Source organism: Crinia signifera, chromosome 6, assembly GCF_055691185.1.
Source record: "Crinia signifera chromosome 6, ASM5569118v1, whole genome shotgun sequence".
Lineage (NCBI taxonomy): Eukaryota > Metazoa > Chordata > Amphibia > Anura > Myobatrachidae > Crinia > Crinia signifera.
Genome location: NC_139222.1, coordinates 9,243,266 through 9,266,773, shown reverse-complemented (window position 1 = coordinate 9,266,773; position 23,508 = coordinate 9,243,266). Strand labels below are relative to the sequence as shown.

Genomic DNA, 23,508 nt, shown 5'->3' with positions numbered 1-23,508 from the left:
ACCCAGGACAGCGCAGACCTAAGGTGAAACGGACCCAGGACAGCGCAGACCTAAGGTGAGACGGACCCAGGACAGCGCAGAGCTACGGTCAGACGGACCCAGGACAGCGCAAAACTATGGTGAGATGTACCCAGGACAGCGCAGAGCTACGGGGAGACCGGCCCAGGACATCGCAGAACTATGGTGAGACGGGCCCAGGACAGCACAGAGATATGGACTTGGAACAGCGCAGACCTACGTTGAGATGGACCTATGACAGCATAGACCTATGATGAGACGGACCCAGGACAGCGCAGACCTAAGAAGAGACAGGCCATGGACAGCGCAGGCCTATGGTGAGACGGACCCAGGACAGCGCAGACCTAAGGTGAGATGGACCCAGGACAGCGCAGACCTAAGGTGAGATGGACCCAGGACAGCGCAGAGCTATGGAGAGACGGACGCAGGACAGCGCAGACCTAAGGTGAGACGGACCTAGGACAGCGCAGAGCTACGGGGAGACAGGCCCAGGACAGCGCAGAGCTACGGGGAGACGGACCCAGGACAGCACAAAGTTACGGTGAGACGGACCTAGGACAGCGCAGACCTACAAGGAGATGGACCCAGGACAGCGCACACCTATGGAGAAACAGACCCAGGACAGCACAGACTTCCGGTGAGACAGACTCAGGACAGACCAGAGCTACGGGGAGACGGACCTAGGACAGCGCAGACCTACAAGGAGATGGACCCAGGACAGCGCACACCTATGGAGAAACGGACCCAGGAAAGCGCAGACTTCCGGTGAGACGGACTCAGGACAGACAAGAGCTACGGGGAGACGGACCCAGGACAGCGCAGAGCTATGGTGAGACGGACCAAGGACAGCGCAGAGCTACCGTGAGACTGACCCAGGACAGCGCAGGCCTGCGGTGAGACGGACCCAGGACAGCGCAGAGCTTATGAGAGACGGGCCCAGGACAGCTCAGAACTACGGTGAGACAGGCCCAGGATAGCGCAGAGCTACGGGGAGACGGACCCAGGACAGCACAAAGTTACGGTGAGACGGACCTAGGACAGCGCAGACCTACAAGGAGATGGACCCAGGACAGCGCACACCTATGGAGAAACGGACCCAGGACAGCGCAGACTTCCGGTGAGACGGACTCAGGACAGACCAGAGCTACGGGGAGACGGACCCAGGACAGCGCAGAGCTATGGTGAGACGGACCAAGGACAGCGCAGAGCTACCGTGAGACTGACCCAGGACAGCGCAGACCTGCGGTGAGACGGACCCAGGACAGCGCAGAGCTTAGGAGAGACGGGCCCAGGACAGCTCAGAACTACGGTGAGACGGGCCCAGGACAGCACAGATCTACGGTGAGACGGACCCAGGACAGCGCAGAGCTACGCGGAGACGGACCCAGGACAGCGCACACTTACGGTGAGACGGACCCAGGACAGCGCAGACCTACGGTGAGACGGACCCAGGACAGCGCAGAGCTACACGGAGACGGACCCAGGACAGCGCAGACCTACGGTGAGATGGACCCAGGACAGCGCAGACCTACGTTGAGACGGACCCAGGACAGCGCAGAGCTACGGTGAGACGGACCCAGGACAGCGCAGAGCTACGGTGAGACGGACCCAGGACAGCACAGACCTAAGGAGAGACAGACCCAGGACAGCGCAGACCTAAGGTGAGACGGACCCAGGACAGCGCAGACCTAAGGTGAAACGGACCCAGGACAGCGCAGACCTAAGGTGAGACGGACCCAGGACAGCGCAGAGCTACGGTCAGACGGACCCAGGACAGCGCAGACCTAAGGTGAGATGGACCCAGGACAGCGCAAAACTATGGTGAGATGGACCCAGGACAGCGCAGAGCTACGGGGAGACCGGCCCAGGACATCGCAGAACTATGGTGAGATGGGCTCAGGACAGCACAGAGATATGGACTTGGAACAGCGCAGACCTACGTTGAGATGGACCTATGACAGCATATACCTATGATGAGACGGACCCAGAACAGCGCAGACCTAAGAAGAGACAGGCCAAGGACAGCGCAGGCCTATGGGGAGACGGACCCAGGACAGCGCAGACCTACGGTGAGATGGACCCAGGACATCGCAGACCTACGTTGAGACGGACCCAGGACAGCGCAGAGCTACGGTGAGACGGACCCAGGACAGCGCAGAGCTACGGTGAGACGGACCCAGGACAGCGCAGACCTAAGGAGAGACGGACCCAGGACAGCGCAGACCTAAGGTGAGACGGACCCAGGACAGCGCAGACCTACAGTGAGATGGACCCAGGACAGCGCAGACCTACGGTGAGATGGACCCAGGACAGCGCAGACCTACGGTGAGACGGACCCAGGACAGCGCAGACCTACGGTGAGATGGACCCAGGACAGCGCAGACCTACAGTGAGACGGACCCAGGACAATCGTCTTCAGGCTCAGCGTATATGTATCCAGCATTAATCAGAGACTAATCTTGGTGATGGACAGCTGTCGTAACGGTCAATAAAAATAAAATATAAATATATATTAGATAAGAATCCCGTCATTATTTATGTACAATAGAGACTTGTATACAGCGTATCCCTATGTGATCATCGGATGGTCGTTCTCCTCTAATCATTATGTCCGATCAGTAAAACAATCATTGTAGAATTATTTCTGTCAGTGATCAGTTAGATTAGATGTCGTGTTGGGTTTATTAGATTATTTTCCTCCCTGTAAAGTCCCCATCTGCCGGTGACATCACAGTAATGTCCCTGCTTTGTCACTTACTGGTCCAGAGCTAATTAATCAGGTCAGTGTATAACAAGGCGGCTGCACCAAGGCTGGGACAAGGTACCGATGGCATGGAGATGTGGAACTGAGGCCAGGGGACATGGGATCAATGGCATGGAGATGTGGAACTGAGGCCGGGGGACATGGGACCGATGGCATGGAGATGTGGAACTGAGGCCGGGGGACATGGGACCGATTGCATGGAGATGTGGAACTGAGGCCTGGGGACATGGGACCGATGGCATGGAGATGTGGAACTGAGGCCGGGGGACATGGGACCGATGGCGTGGAGATGTGGAACTGAGGCCGGGGGACATGGGACCAATGGCATGGAGATGTGGAACTGAGGCCGGGGGACATGGGACCAATGGCATGGAGATGTGGGACTGAGGCCGGGGAACATGGGACCAGTGGCATGGAGATGTGAAACTGAGGCCGGGGGACATGGGACCGATGGCATGGAGATGTGGAACTGAGGCCGGGGACATGGGACCGATGGCATTGAGATGTGGAACTGAGGCCAGGAGATGTGGGGCCTGTGGCATCGAGATGTGGAACGGAGGCCGGGGGACATGGGACCGATGGCATGGAGATTTGGGACCAAGGATGGGGGATATGGGACTGATGGCATATAGATGTGGAACTGAGGCCGGGGACATGGGACCGGTGGCATGGCGATGTGGCATCAAGGATGGGAGACATGGGACCGATGGCCTGGAGATGTGGAACTGAGGCCGGGGGGACATGGGACCGGTGGCATGGCGATGTGGCATCAAGGATGGGAGACATGGGACCGATGGCCTGGAGATGTGGAACTGAGGTCAAGGGACATGGGACCGATGGCATGGAGATGTGGTACTGAGGCTGGGAGATGTGGGGCCTGTGGCATGGAGACATGGAACCAGGGATGGGAGATGTGGGATCAAGGCTGAAGCAACACTTATTAAAGTGTTTACAAAGCACTGGTCTCATTGGGGACTCAACACCGTGTACGATTGTCCCCTCCAGGCCCTGTCTTTAATTGTTCACCTTTTACCTCCTCGGCAGTGGCGGAACATTAGCCCTGCAGACCCTGCGGTAGCGGGGAGGCACGGTGTAATTGTGGGAGCCGGGGGTCTGCGGGGCTATTGTAAGGCCGTTGCCGCGTCTGTGCTGTGGCCGGGACCCGCAGATTTACTTGTCTTGTCCTGCTGGCTCCTGCTGCTATGAAAACGGATCATCATAAAATGTCCACCCCCCATACAGCAGACAGTTCTCTGAAACTGTCTGCTGTATGGGGGCGGACATTTTGTGATGGTCAGTTTTCATAGCAGCAGAAGCCAGGAGAGGAGCCTGGACCGCAGACAAGATCTGCGGGTCTCTGCTGCGGAAGCGCTGAGCCGCCTCTGTGGGGAAGGCACGGAGGGGTTGTTAACTTTACTGGGGGGGGGGGGCATATATGATAGGTACGCCACTGCTCCTCAGCCAGTTACCATGTGCGGCAGGGTCCAGCTTTAACCCCTTCTTTGCTGCTAGCTGGAATAATGAAGCATTAAATGCAATAATTCTCATCACCATACTTCTATGTATGTGTGTATACTGCTTATTATTAGCAGGTGTCTCTGATTCATGTTATACCACAATAACCCTAATCACACTGCGACCCGGTCCGCACAAACTTCATGCCCAAGGCTACTGCCCCCTAGCACCGCCACTAGCTCCGCTTCTGACCCAGCGCCCTACCCCAGCACATTACCCAATAGTACCCACAAATACCACAGTAGTGCACCTTATACATATAAAGCCACACAGTAATCCCTCGTACACATTATGCCACACATTGGGGGCTATTGAGACCTGACCGCTGCTGAGCAATATTCCAGCGTCCACCCAAGCAGAGTGGAAACCCGCCCTGTGCGAAGCTACGAATGGTTTCCAAAAAATGTGCAGCTGGTCGCACAGCTGAAAATCAATTCGCAGCTAATTCACCATCGAATTGGTTTCCCAGTGTGCGCTTTCTGGTTATTCTCCCCGTGTTTGCGTGGGTTATCTCCAGGTACTATGGGTTCCTTCCACACTCCAAAAATGATGGGTACAGAACATGGCGGATGGAGGGTTGCCAGATGGGGCAGTGGAAGGAGGACATCACCACCGTCAGAGGGGGGCAGTAGTGGAAAGTTGGGAGCAGTGGGGGGGGGGCACTTCCATTTACTAGAATTGTTAAGCAGCCAATCAGCTCCTAACTGTCATGTTACGGGCTGGGTTTGGAGGATTATCACTCTCCATTTTATCACTTCTCACGGCTTAGGTACATCTATGTCTCTGAATGTTCCAATCCTCTGATTTGAGTTCTGATTGGCTGCAGGTTATTCTGGAGCCCTGTTCTAATCCGCAGACGGATACACATGAAGTTACTCTAGTCCGGAGCATGTTACAGTGTCCTGTCCCCAGGCTTGTGTGCCTGTGGGGGTAGTGGCTGGTCTGTATATTCATGCAGTAATATCAGTACACAGATTCAGAAAAGCAAATGCTGACAAATCCCCAACACACCAAACATTTCCTTTACAGTGCAAGAATACAATAGTCTGTTTTTATTGTTTTCTCCAAATTATTAGTACAATAGTTAAAATGACAGCAAATAAGGAGCCAAAACAGACATTTGTAAGTCCACAGGTGAATGCATAGTCCATATCTCGGATGGAGAAACGCGTTTGTTTGCCCCTACGAACATTCAGAGAGCTTTTCCTCTGTGTAACAGTCTGTGACTTATTACATAAGACGTAATATCCATGGTAAAACATTTCCAAAACTCAGAATAAGGAAACGGATTTCAGGGTAAAACATTTCCAAAACTCAGAATAAGGAAATGAATTTCAACTAGTGTGAGTCATCTGATGTTTAACCAGATTTGATTTCCGCGTAAAATATTTCCCACAATCAGCACAGGAAAATGGCTTCTCACCTGTGTGCATGATCTGATGATTAAGGAGAACGGATTTCTGCGTGAAAGATTTGCCGCACTCAGAGCACGGAAACGGCTTCTCGCCATTGTGAATTCTTTGATGTATAATGACATCGGATTTCTGTGTAAAACGTTTCCCACACTCGGCGCACGGAAACGGTCTCTCCCCTGTGTGTATTCTCTGATGTCTGACCAAATCGGATTTAAATTTAAAATACTTCCCGCAATCGGAGCATAAAAATGGTTTATCACCTGTGTGAATTGTCTGGTGTTCAGTAAGGTCAGACTTCTGTGCAAAAAAAATCCCACAATCGAAACAAGGAAATGACTTCTCACTAAAGTGGACTCTTTGGTGCTCAACAAGAACTGATTTCCGTTTAAAACACTTGCCACAATCGGAACATGAAAACGGTTTCTCATCTACGTGAACTTTCTGATGTTTAATAAGAATGGATTTCTGCGTAAAACATCTCCCACACTCAGAACAGGAAAACGGTTTCTCGCCGTTGTGGATCCTCTGATGTTGAATGAGCACCGATTTCTGCGAAAAACCTTTTTCACACTCCGAGCACGAAAACGGCTTCTCGCCGGTGTGAATTCGGTGATGCCTGACTAGATCCGATTTGTGTGTAAAACATTTCCCGCACACAGAGCATGGGAACGGCTTCTCGCCTGCATGGATCTTTTGATGTGTAATAAGATTGGCATTTTTGTTAAAACATTTGCCGCATTCGTAACATGGAAATCTTTTATCGCCTCTATGAGTTAGAATATGCGTAACAATATCTGACATATCGGGAGAACATTCCTCATGGTTTGAGGTATCAGGTGAAAGGTCAGAACTGTGATGCACTGGGTTTGAACTTGGGCTTATGGGATATTCTTCTGAAAAATCTTGTGTGATATCGTTACCTTCCCCATTATAGTCTGGAGATGAGCAGAGATGTCCCTTGGAAGTATTCTTGCCGTTATAGTCATCTTCTGGGAAAAAGAACAGATATGTTATTTTCTTTACTAAAAATAATCAAATAATATGTCCTGCAAGCACATCTGGGTGTGAGGTTCCATTGCCCATATATGTGGCTTGGAACAGACCCTGAATACAACAGTGCGAAGCGTTGATCATGGAAGAGATGAGGCGGAACACATAAGATGAGAAAATCGTCAAGGAGGCAGTGTATGCGGAAAGGAGGATGGAGATGTTGGGAGGACACATGCGGATGCAAGCTTTGTAGACAAGAGTGTGGTAACACGCTGACATGATGTGAGGGGGAGAGCAGGAGTATAATAGGGGCTGATGGCTCCTGATATATGAGATACACCAGAGAGTGCGGGGAGGAGACTGGTCAGATCTCTGGGCTGGTAACACACAGTGACATGATGTGAGGGGAGAGCAGGAGTATAATAGGGGCTGATGGCTCCTGATGTATGAGATACACCAGAGAGTGCGGGGAGGAGACTGGTCAGATCTCTGGGCTGGTAACACACAGTGACATGATGTGAGGGGGAGAGCAGGAGTATAATAGGGGCTGATGGCTCCTGATGTATGAGATACACCAGAGAGTGCGGGGAGGAGACTGGTAACACACAGTGACATGATGTGAGGGGGAGAGCAGGAGTATAATAGGGGCTGATGGCTCCTGATGTATGAGATACACCAGAGAGTGAGGGGAGGAGACTGGTCAGATCTCTGGGCTGGTAACACACAGTGACATGATGTGAGGGGGAGAACAGGAGTATAATAGGGCCTGATGGGTCCTGATGTATGAGATACACCAGAGAGTGCGGGGAGGAGACTGGTCAGATCTCTGGGCTGGTAACACACAGTGACATGATGTGAGGGGAGAGCAGGAGTATAATAGGGGCTGATGGAACCTGATGTATGAGATACACCAGAGAGTGCGGGGAGGAGACTGGTCAGATCTCTGGGCTGGTAACACACAGTGACATGCTGTGATGGGGAGAGCTGGAGTATAATAGGGGCTGATGTCTCCTGATGTATGAGATACATCAGAGAGTGCGGGAAGGAGACTGGTCAGATCTCTGGGCTGGTAACACAGAGTGACATGATGTGAGGGGGAGAGCAGGAGTATAATAGGGGCTGATGGCACCTGATGTATGAGATACACCAGAGAGTGCAGGGAGGTGACTGGTCAGATCTCTGGGCTGGTAACACAGTGACATGATGTGAGGGGGAGAGCAGGAGTATAATAGGGGCTGATGGCTCCTGATGTATGAGATACACCAGAGGGTGTGGGGAGGAGACTGGTCAGATCTCTGGGCTGGTAACACACAGTGACATGATGTGAGGGGGAGAGCAGGAGTATAATAGGGGCTGATGATACTGATGTATGAGGTGCACCAGAGAGTGCGGGGAGGAGACTGGTCAGATCTCTGGGCTGGTAACACACAGTGACATGATGTGAAGGGGAGAGCAGGAGTATAATAGGGGCTGATGGCTCCTGATGTATGAGATACATCAGAGAGTGCGGGGAGGAGACTGGTCAGATCTCTGGGCTGGTAACACAGAGTGACATGATGTGAGGGGGAGAGCAGGAGTATAATAGGGGCTGATGGCACCTGATGTATGAGATACACCAGAGAGTGCAGGGAGGTGACTGGTCAGATCTCTGGGCTGGTAACACAGTGACATGATGTGAGGGGGAGAGCAGGAGTATAATAGGGGCTGATGGCTCCTGATGTATGAGATACACCAGAGGGTGCGGGGAGGAGACTGGTCAGATCTCTGGGCTGGTAACACACAGTGACATGATGTGAGGGGGAGAGCAGGAGTATAATAGGGGCTGATGATACTGATGTATGAGGTGCACCAGAGAGTGCGGGGAGGAGACTGGTCAGATCTCTGGGCTGGTAACACACAGTGACATGATGTGAAGGGGAGAGCAGGAGTATAATAGGGGCTGATGGCTCCTGATGTATGAGATACACCAGAGAGTGCGGGTAGGAGACTGGTCAGATCTCTGGGCTGGTAACACACAGTGACATGCTGTGATGGGGAGAGCTGGAGTATAATAGGGGCTGATGTCTCCTGATGTATGAGATACATCAGAGAGTGCGGGGAGGAGACTGGTCAGATCTCTGGGCTGGTAACACAGAGTGACATGATGTGAGGGGGAGAGCAGGAGTATAATAGGGGCTGATGGCACCTGATGTATGAGATACACCAGAGAGTGCAGGGAGGTGACTGGTCAGATCTCTGGGCTGGTAACACAGTGACATGATGTGAGGGGGAGAGCAGGAGTATAATAGGGGCTGATGGCTCCTGATGTATGAGATACACCAGAGGGTGTGGGGAGGAGACTGGTCAGATCTCTGGGCTGGTAACACACAGTGACATGATGTGAGGGGGAGAGCAGGAGTATAATAGGGGCTGATGATACTGATGTATGAGGTGCACCAGAGAGTGCGGGGAGGAGACTGGTCAGATCTCTGGGCTGGTAACACACAGTGACATGATGTGAAGGGGAGAGCAGGAGTATAATAGGGGCTGATGGCTCCTGATGCATGAGATACACCAGAGGGTGTGGGTAGGAGACTGGTCAGATCTCTGGGCTGGTAACACACAGTGACATGATGTGAGGGGGAGAGCAGGAGTATAATAGGGGCTGATGATACTGATGTATGAGGTGCACCAGAGAGTGCGGGGAGGAGACTGGTCAGATCTCTGTGCTGGTAACACACAGTGACATGATGTGAGGGGAGAACAGGAGTATAATAGGGGCTCATGGCTCCTGATGTAGGAGATACACCAGAGAGTGCGGGGAGGAGACTGGTCAGATCTCTGGGCTGGTAACACACAGTGACATGATGTGAGGGGGAGAGCAGGAGTATAATAGGGACTGATGGCTCCTGATGTAAGAGATACACCAGAGAGTGCGGGGAGGAGACTGGTCAGATCTCTGGGCTGGTAACACACAGTGACATGATGTGAGGGGGAGAGCAGGAGTATAATAGGGGCTGATGGCACCTGATGTATGAGATACACCAGAGAGTGCGGGGAGGAGACTGGTCAGATCTCTGGGCTGGTAACACACAGTGACATGATGTGAAGGGAAGAGCAGGAGTATAATAGGGGCTGATGGCTCCTGATGTATGAGATACACCAGAGAGTGCGGGTAGGAGACTGGTCAGATCTCTGGGCTGGTAACACACAGTGACATGATGTGAGGGGGAGAGCAGGAGTATAATAGGGGCTGATGGCTCCTGATGTATGAGGTGCACCAGAGAGTGCGGGGAGGAGACTGGTCAGATCTCTGGGCTGGTAACACACAGTGACATGATGTGAGGGGGAGAGCAGGAGTATAATAGGGGCTGATGGCTCCTGATGTATGAGATGCACCAGAGAGTGCGGGGAGGAGACTGGTCAGATCTCTGGGCTGGTAACACACAGTGACATGATGTGAGGGGAGAGCAGGAGTATAATAGGGGCTGATGGCTCCTGATGTATGAGATACACCAGAGAGTGCGGGGAGGAGACTGGTCAGATCTCTGGGCTGGTAACACACAGTGACATGATGTGAGGGGGAGAGCAGGAGTATAATAGGGGCTGATGGCTCCAGATGTATGAGATACACCAGAGAGTGCGGGGAGGAGACTGGTCAGATCTCTGGGCTGGTAACACACAGTGACATGATGTGAAGGGGAGAGCAGGAGTATAATAGGGGCTGATGGCTCCTGATGTATGAGGTGCACCAGAGAGTGCGGGGATGAGAGTGGTCAGATCATGCCGATACCTGTAAGGATTTCCTCCTCCGTACACTGCTTTTTACCCCTCACATATGTCTCCTCTTCCTCAATATTTTCTACTTTAATAACAACCAAATCTTCACACTAAAACAAATTAACAATTTGCATTTAAGTATAATTTTGATTCAAAAGAAGGGGGAGAAAGTAGAAATCCATTCACAACTTAAAAAAAAAAAAAAAAATGGTTTGGGTAGGAAAAAAGATGAAATCAACATAACCCTTATCTCATGCAGAGTTAAGGCCCCCATACACTATGCGATTTTCGGCCGATTTATCGAGTGAAATCGGACCAAAATCGCATGTGTTTGACATCTGATCTGATGCGCAGTCCCGCGCGCATCGGATCACGGCGTCGGACCTGCAGAACATAAGATATATCGGAATCTGAGCCATCATGGGTGCTTTTTAGCACCCACGATGTTCAGATCCGATATATCTTTATATACAGCAGCGCCCCCCCTCATTGACGGCTCCCGGCGGAGGTAGTGCAGGCGGGGACCGCAGGCGGCGCGGCGGGAGAATAGGAAGAAATCCTATTCAAAAGACCGGGCGGCCGCTGATTGGCTGAGCTCAGCGGCCGCCCGGTCTTTTGAATAAGATTTCTTTCTATTCTCCCGTCGCGCTGACAGTCTCTGCTCTGCGACGCCTGCGGTCCCCGCCTGCACTACCTCCGTAGGGAGCCGTCAATGCGGGGGGGGGGGCGCTGCTAGTAAGACAGGGGGCGCTGCGGGGGACACAGAGTTGGCAGTAACAGAGCCGGGCAGGAAAAGCTGTCAGCGCTGGGAAAAAAAAAGCCCATACAATGAATGGGCAGCCTGTGATTGGCTGAGCGCTCTCTCAGCCAGTCAGCAATTGGCTGAGAGAGCGCTCTGCCAATCACAGGCTGCCCATTCATTGTATGGGCTTTTTTTTCCAGCACTGACAGCTCCCGCCTCCCCCTGCCCGGCTCTGTCACTGTCCCCCACAGCGTCCCCTGCACGCTGCCTTAGCAGCGCCCCCCCACCAGCAGCCCTGTTCTGCAGCCCCCCCTGCTCCCCGGGTTTACATGTGATAAATCGAGACGATTTATCACATGTAAAAAATGGCACATCAAGTGCCAATCTTATCAAGCTCCCCCGGGGAGCTGCCGGGGGAAGCTCAGGGGGAAGTCGGGGGCGACTTGTCCTCAGGACAAGTCGCCCTAGTGTATGGGAGCCTTTAGAGTGAGAAACTCAAGTCCACATACCTCATAATCTTCTGAGAAATCATCATTTTCATCTGAAGAATCCTGGGAATATCTCTCTGGGGTATCTCGGTTACTGGCCCCATCTGTAGGAGACACACAGTGACTGAGGACATGGTATATATGTGATTATCCTGGGAATACAGAGGACGGGGACATCTCTCTGGGGTGTTCCTGTTACTGGGCCCATCTGTATGAGACACACAGTGACTGAGGACATTGTATATATGTGATTATCCTGGGAATACAGAGGACGGGGACATCTCTCTGGGGTATCTCTGTTACTGGCCCATCTGTAGGAGACACACAGTGACTGAGGACATGGTATATATGTGATTTTCCTGGGAATACAGAGGACGGGGACATCTCTCTGGGGTATTCCTGTTACTGGGACCATCTGTAGGAGACACGCAGTGACTGAGGACATTGTATATATGTGATTATCCTGGGAATACAGAGGACGGGGACATCTCTCTGGGGTATCTCTGTTACTGGGCCCATCTGTATGAGACACACAGTGACTGAGGACATTGTATATATGTGATTATCCTGGGAATACAGAGGACGGGGACATCTCTCTGGGGTATCTCTGTTACTGGGCCCATCTGTATGAGACACACAGTGACTGAGGACATTGTATATATGTGATTATCCTGGGAATACAGAGGACGGGGACATCTCTCTGGGGTATTCCTGTTACTGGGCCCATCTGTATGAGACACACAGTGACTGAGGACATTGTATATATGTGATTATCCTGGGAATACAGAGGACGGGGACATCTCTCTGGGGTATTCCTGTTACTGGGCCCATCTGTAGGAGACACACAGTGACTGAGGACATTGTATATATGTGATTATCCTGGGAATACAGAGGACGGGGACATCTCTCTGGGGTATTCCTGTTACTGGCCCCATCTGTAGGAGACACACAGTGACTGAGGACATTGTATATATGTGATTATCCTGGGAATACAGGGGACGGGGACATCTCTCTGGGATATTCCTGTTACTGGGCCCATCTGTAGGAGACACGCAGTGACTGAGGACATTTTATATATGTGATTATCCTGGGAATACAGAGGACGGGGACATCTCTCTGGGGTATTCCTGTTACTGGGCCCATCTGTAGGAGAGACAGTGACTGAGGACATTGTATATATGTGATTATCCTGGGAATACAGAGGACGGGGACATCTCTCTGGGGTATTCCTGTTACTGGGCCCATCTGTAGGAGAGACAGTGACTGAGGACATTGTATATATGTGATTATCCTGGGAATACAGAGGACGGGGACATCTCTCTGGGGTATCTCTGTTACTGGGCCCATCTGTAGGAGACACACAGTGACTGAGGACATTGTATATATGTGATTATCCTGGGAATACAGAGGACGGGGACATCTCTCTGGGTTATCTCCTTTACTGGCCCATCTGTAGGAGACACGCAGTGACTGAGGACATTGTATATATGTGATTATCCTGGGAATACAGAGGACGGGGACATCTCTCTGGGGTATTCCTGTTACTGGCCCATCTGTAGGAGACACGCAGTGATTGAGGACATTGTATATATGTGATTATCCTGGGAATACAGAGGACGGGGACATCTCTCTGGGGGTATCTCTGTTACTGGGCCCATCTGTAGGAGACACACAGTGACTGAGGACATGGTATATATGTGATTATCCTGGGAATACAGAGGACGGGGACATCTCTCTGGGGTATTCCTGTTACTGGGCCCATCTGTAGGAGACACGCAGTAACTGAGGACATGGTATATATGTGATTATCCTGGGAATACAGAGGACGGGGACATCTCTCTGGGGTATTCCTGTTACTGGGCCCATCTGTAGGAGACACACAGTGACTGAGGACATTGTATATATGTGATTATCCTGGGAATACAGAGGACGGGGACATCTCTCTGGGGTATTCCTGTTACTGGCCCCATCTGTAGGAGACACACAGTGACTGAGGACATTGTATATATGTGATTATCCTGGGAATACAGGGGACATCTCTCTGGGGTATTCCTGTTACTGGGCCCATCTGTAGGAGACACGCAGTGACTGAGGACATTTTATATATGTGATTATCCTGGGAATACAGAGGACGGGGACATCTCTCTGGGGTATTCCTGTTACTGGGCCCATCTGTAGGAGAGACAGTGACTGAGGACATTGTATATATGTGATTATCCTGGGAATACAGAGGACGGGGACATCTCTCTGGGGTATCCCTGTTACTGGGCCCATCTGTAGGAGAGACAGTGACTGAGGACATGGTATATATGTGATAATCCTGGGAATACAGAGGACGGGGACATCTCTCTGGGGTATCTCTGTTACTGGGCCCATCTGTAGGAGACACACAGTGACTGAGGACATTGTATATATGTGATTATCCTCGGAATACAGAGGACGGGGACATCTCTCTGGGGTATTCCTGTTACTGGCCCCATCTGTAGGAGACACGCAGTGACTGAGGACATTGTATATATGTGATTATCCTGGGAATACAGAGGACGGGGACATCTCTCTGGGGTATCTCTGTTACTGGGCCCATCTGTAGGAGACACGCAGTGACTGAGGACATGGTATATATGTGATTATCCTGGGAATACAGAGGACGGGGACATCTCTCTGGGGTATTCCTGCTACTGGGCCCCATCTGTAGGAGACACACAGTGACTGAGGACATGGTATATATGATATTATCCTGGGAATACAGAGGACGGGGACATCTCTCTGGGGTATTCCTGTTATTGGGCCCATCTGTAGGAGACACGCAGTGACTGAGGACATGGTATATATGTGATTATCCTGGGAATACAGAGGACGGGACATCTCTCTGGGGTATTCCTGTTACTGGCCCCATCTGTAGGAGACACGCAGTGACTGAGGACATTGTATATATGTGATTATCTTGGGAATACAGAAGACGGGGACATCTCTCTGGGGTATTCCTGTTACTGGGCCCATCTGTAGGAGACACGCAGTGACTGAGGACATGGTATATATGTGATTATCCTGGGAATACAGAGGACGGGGACATCTCTCTGGGGTATTCCTGCTACTGGGCCCCATCTGTAGGAGACACACAGTGACTGAGGACATGGTATATATGATATTATCCTGGGAATACAGAGGACGGGGACATCTCTCTGGGGTATTCCTGTTATTGGGCCCATCTGTAGGAGACACGCAGTGACTGAGGACATGGTATATATGTGATTATCCTGGGAATACAGAGGACGGGACATCTCTCTGGGGTATTCCTGTTACTGGCCCCATCTGTAGGAGACACGCAGTGACTGAGGACATTGTATATATGTGATTATCTTGGGAATACAGAAGACGGGGACATCTCTCTGGGGTATTCCTGTTACTGGGCCCATCTGTAGGAGACACACAGTGACTGAGGACATGGTATATATGTGATTATCCTGGGAATACAGAGGACGGGGACATCTCTCTGGGGTATTCCTGCTACTGGGCCCATCTGTAGGAGACACAGTGACTGAGGACATGGTATATATGTGATTATCAGATGCTGTGTATCTAGGTGGCCCCATAGCTGCTCTCTCCATTACACTATATGACTATATGTCTCCTCTTACCCAGTGATGTGAGGGGCCGGTGATTCTCCATCATCACGTCCTTGTACAGACCCCTATGTTCCTCTATATACTCCCACTCCACCATGGAGAGATAGACAGTGACATCCTCACACCTTATAGGAACCTGACACAACACAAGGATACAGTCATCACCCAGACACATCCCCCGGTGTCACTGTAGAACGTCCCATTCCCAGCAGTCACCTCTCCGGTCACATCCCCCGGTGTTACTGTATAACATCCCATTCCCAGTAGTCACCTCTCCGGTCACATCCCCCGGTGTTACTGTATAACGCCACATTCCCAGCAGTCACCTCTCCGGTCACATCCCCCAGTGTTACTGTATAACGCCCCATTCCCAGCAGTCACCTCTCTGGTCACATCCCCCGGTGTTACTGTATAACGCCCCATTCCCAGCAGTCACCTCTCCGGTCACATCCCCCTGTGTTACTGTATAACGCCCCATTCCCAGCAGTCACCTCTCCGGTCACATCCCCCGGTGTTACTGTATAATGCCCCATTCCCAGCAGTCACCTCTCCGGTCACATCCCCCTGTATTACTTTATAATGTCCCATTCCCAGCAGTCCCCTCTCCGGTCACATCCCCCGGTGTTACTGTATAATGTCCCATTCCCAGCAGTAACCTCTCCGGTCACATCCCCCGGTGTTACTGTATAACGCCCCATTCCCAGCAGTCACCTCTCCTGTCACATCCCCGGTGTTACTGTATAACGTCCCATACCCAGCAGTCACCTCTCCGGTCGCATCCCCCGGTGTTACTGTATAACGTCCCATTCCCAGCAGTCACCTCTCCGGTCACATCCCCCGGTGTTACTGTATAATGTCCCATTCCCAGCAGTAACCTCTCCGGTCACATCCCCCGGTGTTACTGTATAACGCCCCATTCCCAGCAGTCACCTCTCCTGTCACATCCCCGGTGTTACTGTATAACGTCCCATTCCCAGCAGTCACCTCTCCAGTCAGCAGCTGAATGATCTTGTTGGCGAGTTCCAGGATCTTCTGGTCATTGTGCCTCTCATGTATCAGTGAGTGAGGTGGAGGCACCAGGATGGGGCTCTGGGTCCTGCTCAGTCCGGCCGGGTGTCTCACTTATGTCTTCTTCACCACTGTGTAATCTATGTTGAGAGACAAGATATAGAATATCACATTACTAGTCAGATCCCCGCAATGTCGCTGTGACGCTCTCTGACATCCGTAATGAATTAGTAATACAGTTAGAATAATAGGGTCTGATCCTCAGTGGTGGGGATTGTACAGTGACAACACTGTACCACAAATATCAGGATCCAGCAGGCACCGAATACGCAATATCAGATTATCATTACACTGATCAGTCACAGTAGTCACGGACCATGGCTAGTACACACTAAAGCAGTGATGCTCAAACTCGGTCCTCAGGGCCCCACACAGTACACATGACTGCGCCTGTATATTACACTGTATATAGTGACCGAGCCTGAATATTACACTGTATATAGTGACCGCGCCTGTATATTACACACTGTATATAGTGACTGCGTCTGTATATTACACACTGTATATAGTGACCGCGCCTGTATATTACACTGGATATAGTGACTGCGCCTGTATATTACACACTGTATATAGTGCACAATGTATATTACACCCTGTATATAGTGACTGCACCTGTATATTATACCCTGTATATAGTGACTGCGCCTGTATATTACACACTGTATATAGTGACTGCGCCTGTATATTACACCCTGTATATAGTGACTGCGCCTGTATATTACACCCTGTATATAGTGACTGCGCCTGTATATTACACTGTATATAGTGACTGCGCCTGTATATTACACCCTGTATATAGTGACTGCGCCTGTATATTACACCCTGTATATAGTGACTATACCTGTGTATTACACCCTGTATATAATGACTGCGTCTGTATATTACACCCTGTATATAGTGACTGCGTCTGTATATTACACCCTGTATATAGTGACTGAGTCTGTATATTACACTGTATATAGTGACTACACCTGTATATTACACCCTGTATATAGTGACTGCGCCTGTATATTACACTGTATATAGTGACTTCGCCTGTATATTACACTGTATATAGTGACCACGCCTGTATATTACAGATAGGACCGCCGGCTTGGAAGCCAAGCCTATTATTATTATTATTATTTTTATTGAAATTAGATTCCTAAGTCTGCAGAATCTTATTTAAAAATACTTTTCTCTTTTTGGCAAACTAACCAAGAGGAACACTAGTCAGCCCACATCTTACACCCCCCCTTCTTTTCTTTGAACAGTTAAACTTAGCAGGGGGACTGCTACCTTTTCGATACATTGTTAAATAACATTTACTGTTCTAACAATATTTGATACAAATCATTTACTGTGGTTCTAACAATATTTGATACAAATCATTTACTGTGGTTAACCCCATGTTTGAAGCTATCCACTACACCCCCACTGGATAGCCTGTGGTTCTGACTAAGTGAATCCCAGTAAGTTTTTATAGCTTAACACCCCGGTCTAGTGACACGCAGGTGATCCCCTCTAACGCACTAATTGTGCTGGGGAATCTCACCTGGTTTGTGGTCAAAATAACTCAATCCCACTCCACAGACCCATATTTTTGTGATATATTTTTTTGTGATATCTTCTTCAGTCCTGATATTCGGGACCCATCTGTACTCTGTTGAGTCAAGAACACATAGTGTCACAGAACCAGGGGACGTTATGCCCATAGGGCACACACATGACCTATTGATAAAATTGTCTGATATATTGTGATAAGTTTTCTCTGAGAGTGCCCCAACAAAGAGAGAGTCTTTTTTGCTCTTTCTCTTGTTTACATGTTTGTCTAGCTATTTTAATTAAATGCCTATTAAAAGTTATATTTTAATCAATTCCATTTCTACATAGACAGGACCAAGAGGGAGCCCCGCCCTAGGGAGCCCCAACCTTGCTCTCCTGTCAATATTGTTGTCTAGTATTTATAGTTCAATGCCGTTTGGGCAACATAGCGGTGAGTGATTTGTGTGGTTCACCCATCCTCTATCCATGTGATATTTCTACACTAACATTTAAATTCAATCATTAAAGAGTGCCCCTACAAAGAGAGAGTCTTTTCTTCCTTCTCTTCAGTAACCTATTTTACTCTCCAGGGTGCACCTCCACTACATAAATTATCCCAGATCAGGGAGCTTACCTCTCCCTTTAATTCTACCTGCGATTGTGGATCAATATATTTCTTTCCAATAGAACACCTTCAACCACTCGTGCACCGGTCATCATCCCCTTCCCTTTTACCCTGTATATAGTGACTGCGCCTGTATATTACACCCTGTATATAGTGACTGCGCCTGTATATTACACTGTATATAGTGACTGCGCCTGTATATTACACCCTGTATATAGTGACTGCGCCTGTATATTACACCCTGTATATAGTGACTATACCTGTGTATTACACCCTGTATATAATGACTGCGTCTGTATATTACACCCTGTATATAGTGACTGAGTCTGTATATTACACTGTATATAGTGACTACACCTGTATATTACACCCTGTATATAGTGACTGCGCCTGTATATTACACTGTATATAGTGACTTCGCCTGTATATTACACTGTATATAGTGACCACGCCTGTATATTACACCCTGTATATAATGACCGCGTCTGTATATTACACTGTATATAGTGACTGCGCCTGTATTTTACAAACTGTATATAGTGCACACTGTATATTACACCCTGTATATAGTGACTGCGCCTGTATATTACACACTGTATATAGTGACTGCGCCTGTATATTACACCCTGTATATAGTGACTGAGCCTGTATATTACACCCTGTATATAGTGACCGTGCCTGTATATTACACCCTGTATATAATGACTGCGTCTGTATATTACACTGTATATAGTGACTACACCTGTATATTACACCCTGTATATAATGACTGCGTCTGTATATTACACCCTGTATATAGTGACTGAGCCTGTATATTACACTGTATATAGTGACCGCGCCTGTATATTACACCCTGTATATAATGACTGCGTCTGTATATTACACTGTATATAGTGACCGCGCCTGTATATTACACCCTGTATATAGTGACTACACCTGTATATTACACCCTGTATATAGTGACCGCGCCTGTATATTACACCCTGTATATAGTGACTGCGCCTGTATATTACACTGTATAAAGTGACTACACCTGTATATTACACTGTATATAGTGACTGTACCTGTATATTACACCCTGTATATAATGACTGTGTCTGTATATTACACTGTATATAGTGACTACACCTGTATATTACACCCTGTATATAATGACTGTGTCTGTATATTACACTGTATATAGTGACTGCGCCTGTATATTACACCCTGTATATAGTGACTGAGTCTGTATCTTACACTGTATAAAGTGACTACACCTGTATATTACACCCTGTATATAGTGACTGAGTCTGTATATTACACTGTATAAAGTGACTACACCTGTATATTACACCCTGTATATAATGACTGCATCTGTATATTACACTGTATATAGTGACCGCGCCTGTATATTACACCCTGTATATAGTGACTACACCTGTATATTACACCCTGTATATAGTGACCGCGCCTGTATATTACACCCTGTATATAGTGACTGCGCCTGTATATTACACTGTATAAAGTGACTACACCTGTATATTACACTGTATATAGTGACTGTACCTGTATATTACACCCTGTATATAATGACTGTGTCTGTATATTACACTGTATATAGTGACTGTACCTGTATATTACACCCTGTATATAATGACTGTGTCTGTATATTACACTGTATATAGTGACTACACCTGTATATTACACCCTGTATATAGTGACTGAGTCTGTATCTTACACTGTATAAAGTGACTACACCTGTATATTACACCCTGTATATAGTGACCGTGCCTGTATATTACACCCTGTATATAATGACTGCGTCTGTATATTACACTGTATATAGTGACTACACCTGTATATTACACCCTGTATATAATGACTGCGTCTGTATATTACACCCTGTATATAGTGACTGAGCCTGTATATTACACTGTATATAGTGACCGCGCCTGTATATTACACCCTGTATATAATGACTGCGTCTGTATATTACACTGTATATAGTGACCGCGCCTGTATATTACACCCTGTATATAGTGACTACACCTGTATATTACACCCTGTGTATATAGTGACTGCGCCTGTATATTACACTGTATATAGTGACCGCGCCTGTATATTACACTGTATATAGTGACTACACCTGTATAGTACACTGTATATAGTGACTGTACCTGTATATTACACCCTGTGTATATAGTGACTGCGCCTGTATATTACACTGTATATAGTGACCGCGCCTGTATATTACACCCTGTGTATATAGTGACTGCGCCTGTATATTACACTGTATATAGTGACCGCGCCTGTATATTACACTGTATATAGTGACTACACCTGTATAGTACACTGTATATAGTGACTGTACCTGTATATTATACCCTGTATACTGTACACAGAGCACAGCAGCAGTGTGTGTGTATTATACAAAGATTATGTACATAGATAAATACCTCTGTGTTGCTCTCTGGATGAGACGCTTTCCGATGACGTCACTTCAAATGGCCCGGGCAGCGCAGGGCATTGTGGGGGATGTAGTTTGCAGTGCCCAAACGTTCTATGGAGCGCTCTTTTAGACGTACAGCCTGGTCACATGACCCTGACGTCACATACTCTGAACCCCGCCCTCTGTCTTATTATACAGTGCAAGAGTGCAGTCAACAAATCACTGTATATTATAGCTATAGGTGTGTGTGTATTGTGTGTGTGTGTGTGTGTGTGTATTATATGTGTGTGTGTGTGTGTGTGTGTGTGTGTGTGTGTGTGTGTGTGTGTGTGTATTATATGTGTGTGTATTATATATGTGTGTGGGGGGGGGTGTGTATTATATATGTGCGTGTGTACTATATGTGTGTGTTATAGATGTGTGTGTGTGTGTATTATATGTGTGTGTGTTATAGATGTGGGTGTGTGTATTATATATATGTGTGTGTGTGTGTGTGTGTGTATTATATGTGTGTGTGTGTTATATGTGTGTGTGGGGTGTGTGTATTATATGTGTGTGTGGGTGTGTATTATATGTGTGTGTGTGTATTATATGTGTGTGTGTGTTATATGTGTGTGTGTGGGGTGTGTGTATTATATGTGGGTGTGTGTGTATTATATGTGTGTGTGTGGGGGGAGGGTGTGTATTATATATGTGTGTGTGTATTATATGTGTGTGCGTTATAGATGTGTGTGTGTGTATTATATGTGTGTGTGTGTGGGGTGTGTGTATTATATATATATGTGTGTGTATTATATGTGTGTTTGTGTGTGTGGGGTGTGTGTATTATATGTGTGTGTGTATTATATGTGTGTGTGTTTGTGTTTTTTGCCTGTCACAGCACTGATACATGAGGTAAGAGTTACATGTGATTATATAAGTGCTATTATACGTTATTATATGTACAGCCAATCACACATGGTTTGCCCCAGCAGCTGCAGTTTAATTGGCTGGCCGTACAAAAAGCGCTGAAAATGCTGCAAATCCTTGTTCAGGCCAATGGCCCACTCATTTTGATGGTGCTTCTACTTGTAGCGCCAGACCCTATTGGAACGACTTGGCCATTGGAATCAATGAAGGACCTGTGCATGGCGTAGCACCTACGCTGGATGTCTATGTGTCTGCTGTGGAGCTCCCGCAGGCCGCCCTGACAGCGTAGTATTGTAACATCATTTTGCCGGATTCGGTATGAAATCCCGACGGTCAAAATCCCGACGGTCATAATACCGACAGCAATTGACAGAAAGTCAAAATCCCGACATGGTCAAAATCCCGACATTTAAAATCCCGACATGGTCAAAATACCGACAAGGTCAAAATACCGACATTTAAAATCCCGACAAGTTCAAAATACCGACACATAGAATGTAGACAGGTGAAAAAGTCAACATGACTTTCGGGCGACAGCTCGCGAGGTCGATATGGGCTTTTCACAGTTTTTTTACCTGAATGTCGACACAGTCGACATGGACACAGTTGGAAGTCACCCGCAGCCCCTCGCATAGCTCGCTGCGCTCGCAATGCTTCGGGCACGGTGCCTCGCTACGCTCGGCACACTATTTTATTCTCCCACCACGCCCTAGTGGATGGTAGTGCATGAAATACCGCCTGTCGGCACATGTCGGGTCAAGAAACAGTGAAAAACCCATGTCGACCTCGCGACCTGTCGCCCGAAAGTCATGTTGACTTTTTCACCTGTCTACATTCTATGTGTCGGTATTTTGAACTTGTCGGGATTTTAAATGTCGGTATTTTGACCTTGTCGGTATTTTGACCATGTCGGGATTTTAAATGTCGGGATTTTGACCATGTCGGGATTTTGACTTTCTGTCAATTGCTGTCGGTATTTTGACCGTCGGGATTTTGACCGTCGGGATTTTGACTGCATCCCCATTTTGCCTGCCTCAGATCAAAGATGGCCGTTGCACCCTGGGGACATCAACCAACCTTGTATCGATGGGCTGAGCCCATGTAATAGTGCTCCCATGGCCACATATCACATATGGGGGTAGATGTATGAAGCAGTGATACGGGAGGAGAAGTCGCCTATGGCAACCAATCAGCACTGAGGTAACATCTATCATTTGCACAGTATAACATTATGCAGAGCAGCTGATTGGTTGCCATGCGCCACTTCTCCCTTATCACTGCTTCATACATCTACCTCATGGCCTGAATCAGCACTTCTCATTGCCCAGAGATGCCATCATGACCTGCGCCATTACACCTGATGGAGGGTATGTGTTCTGTCTACAGGGCAGGAGAACCTCAGCTCAAACCCCTCCTCCCCATGGTCATGGTACCCTGCAGTCCACTCCCTTATACCACTTTTACACCAAAACTGCTGGGTCGCACCCGGGATTTTGGACCAGGATGCGACCCGGCAGTTGTTCCTTTTCACACCGGTGTCCCCCGGCATTATGCTGGGTGGGAGACGCCAGTGAATTCGGGCCCTGAGCCAGCGCTCGGAGGTGACATCATCTCCAAGCACCGGAAAAACCAGCCGA

General features: G+C 48.7%; 1 protein-coding gene across 1 annotated transcript in view; it reads right to left on the bottom strand.

Annotated features, from left to right (window-relative positions):
* LOC146009905 (zinc finger MYM-type protein 1-like) overlaps nucleotides 1–21,084 on the bottom strand; it is a 298,717-nt gene extending 277,633 nt beyond the window's left edge. Inside the window, exons 1-2 of the mRNA XM_083150513.1 lie at nucleotides 20,970–21,084; nucleotides 16,302–16,465 (exon numbers count right to left, since the gene is read on the bottom strand). The gene's annotated coding sequence lies outside the window, so the exon portion shown is untranslated. The remainder of the gene's footprint in view (nucleotides 1–16,301; nucleotides 16,466–20,969) is intronic.
* Between the last annotated feature and the right edge of the window lie 2,424 nt (nucleotides 21,085–23,508).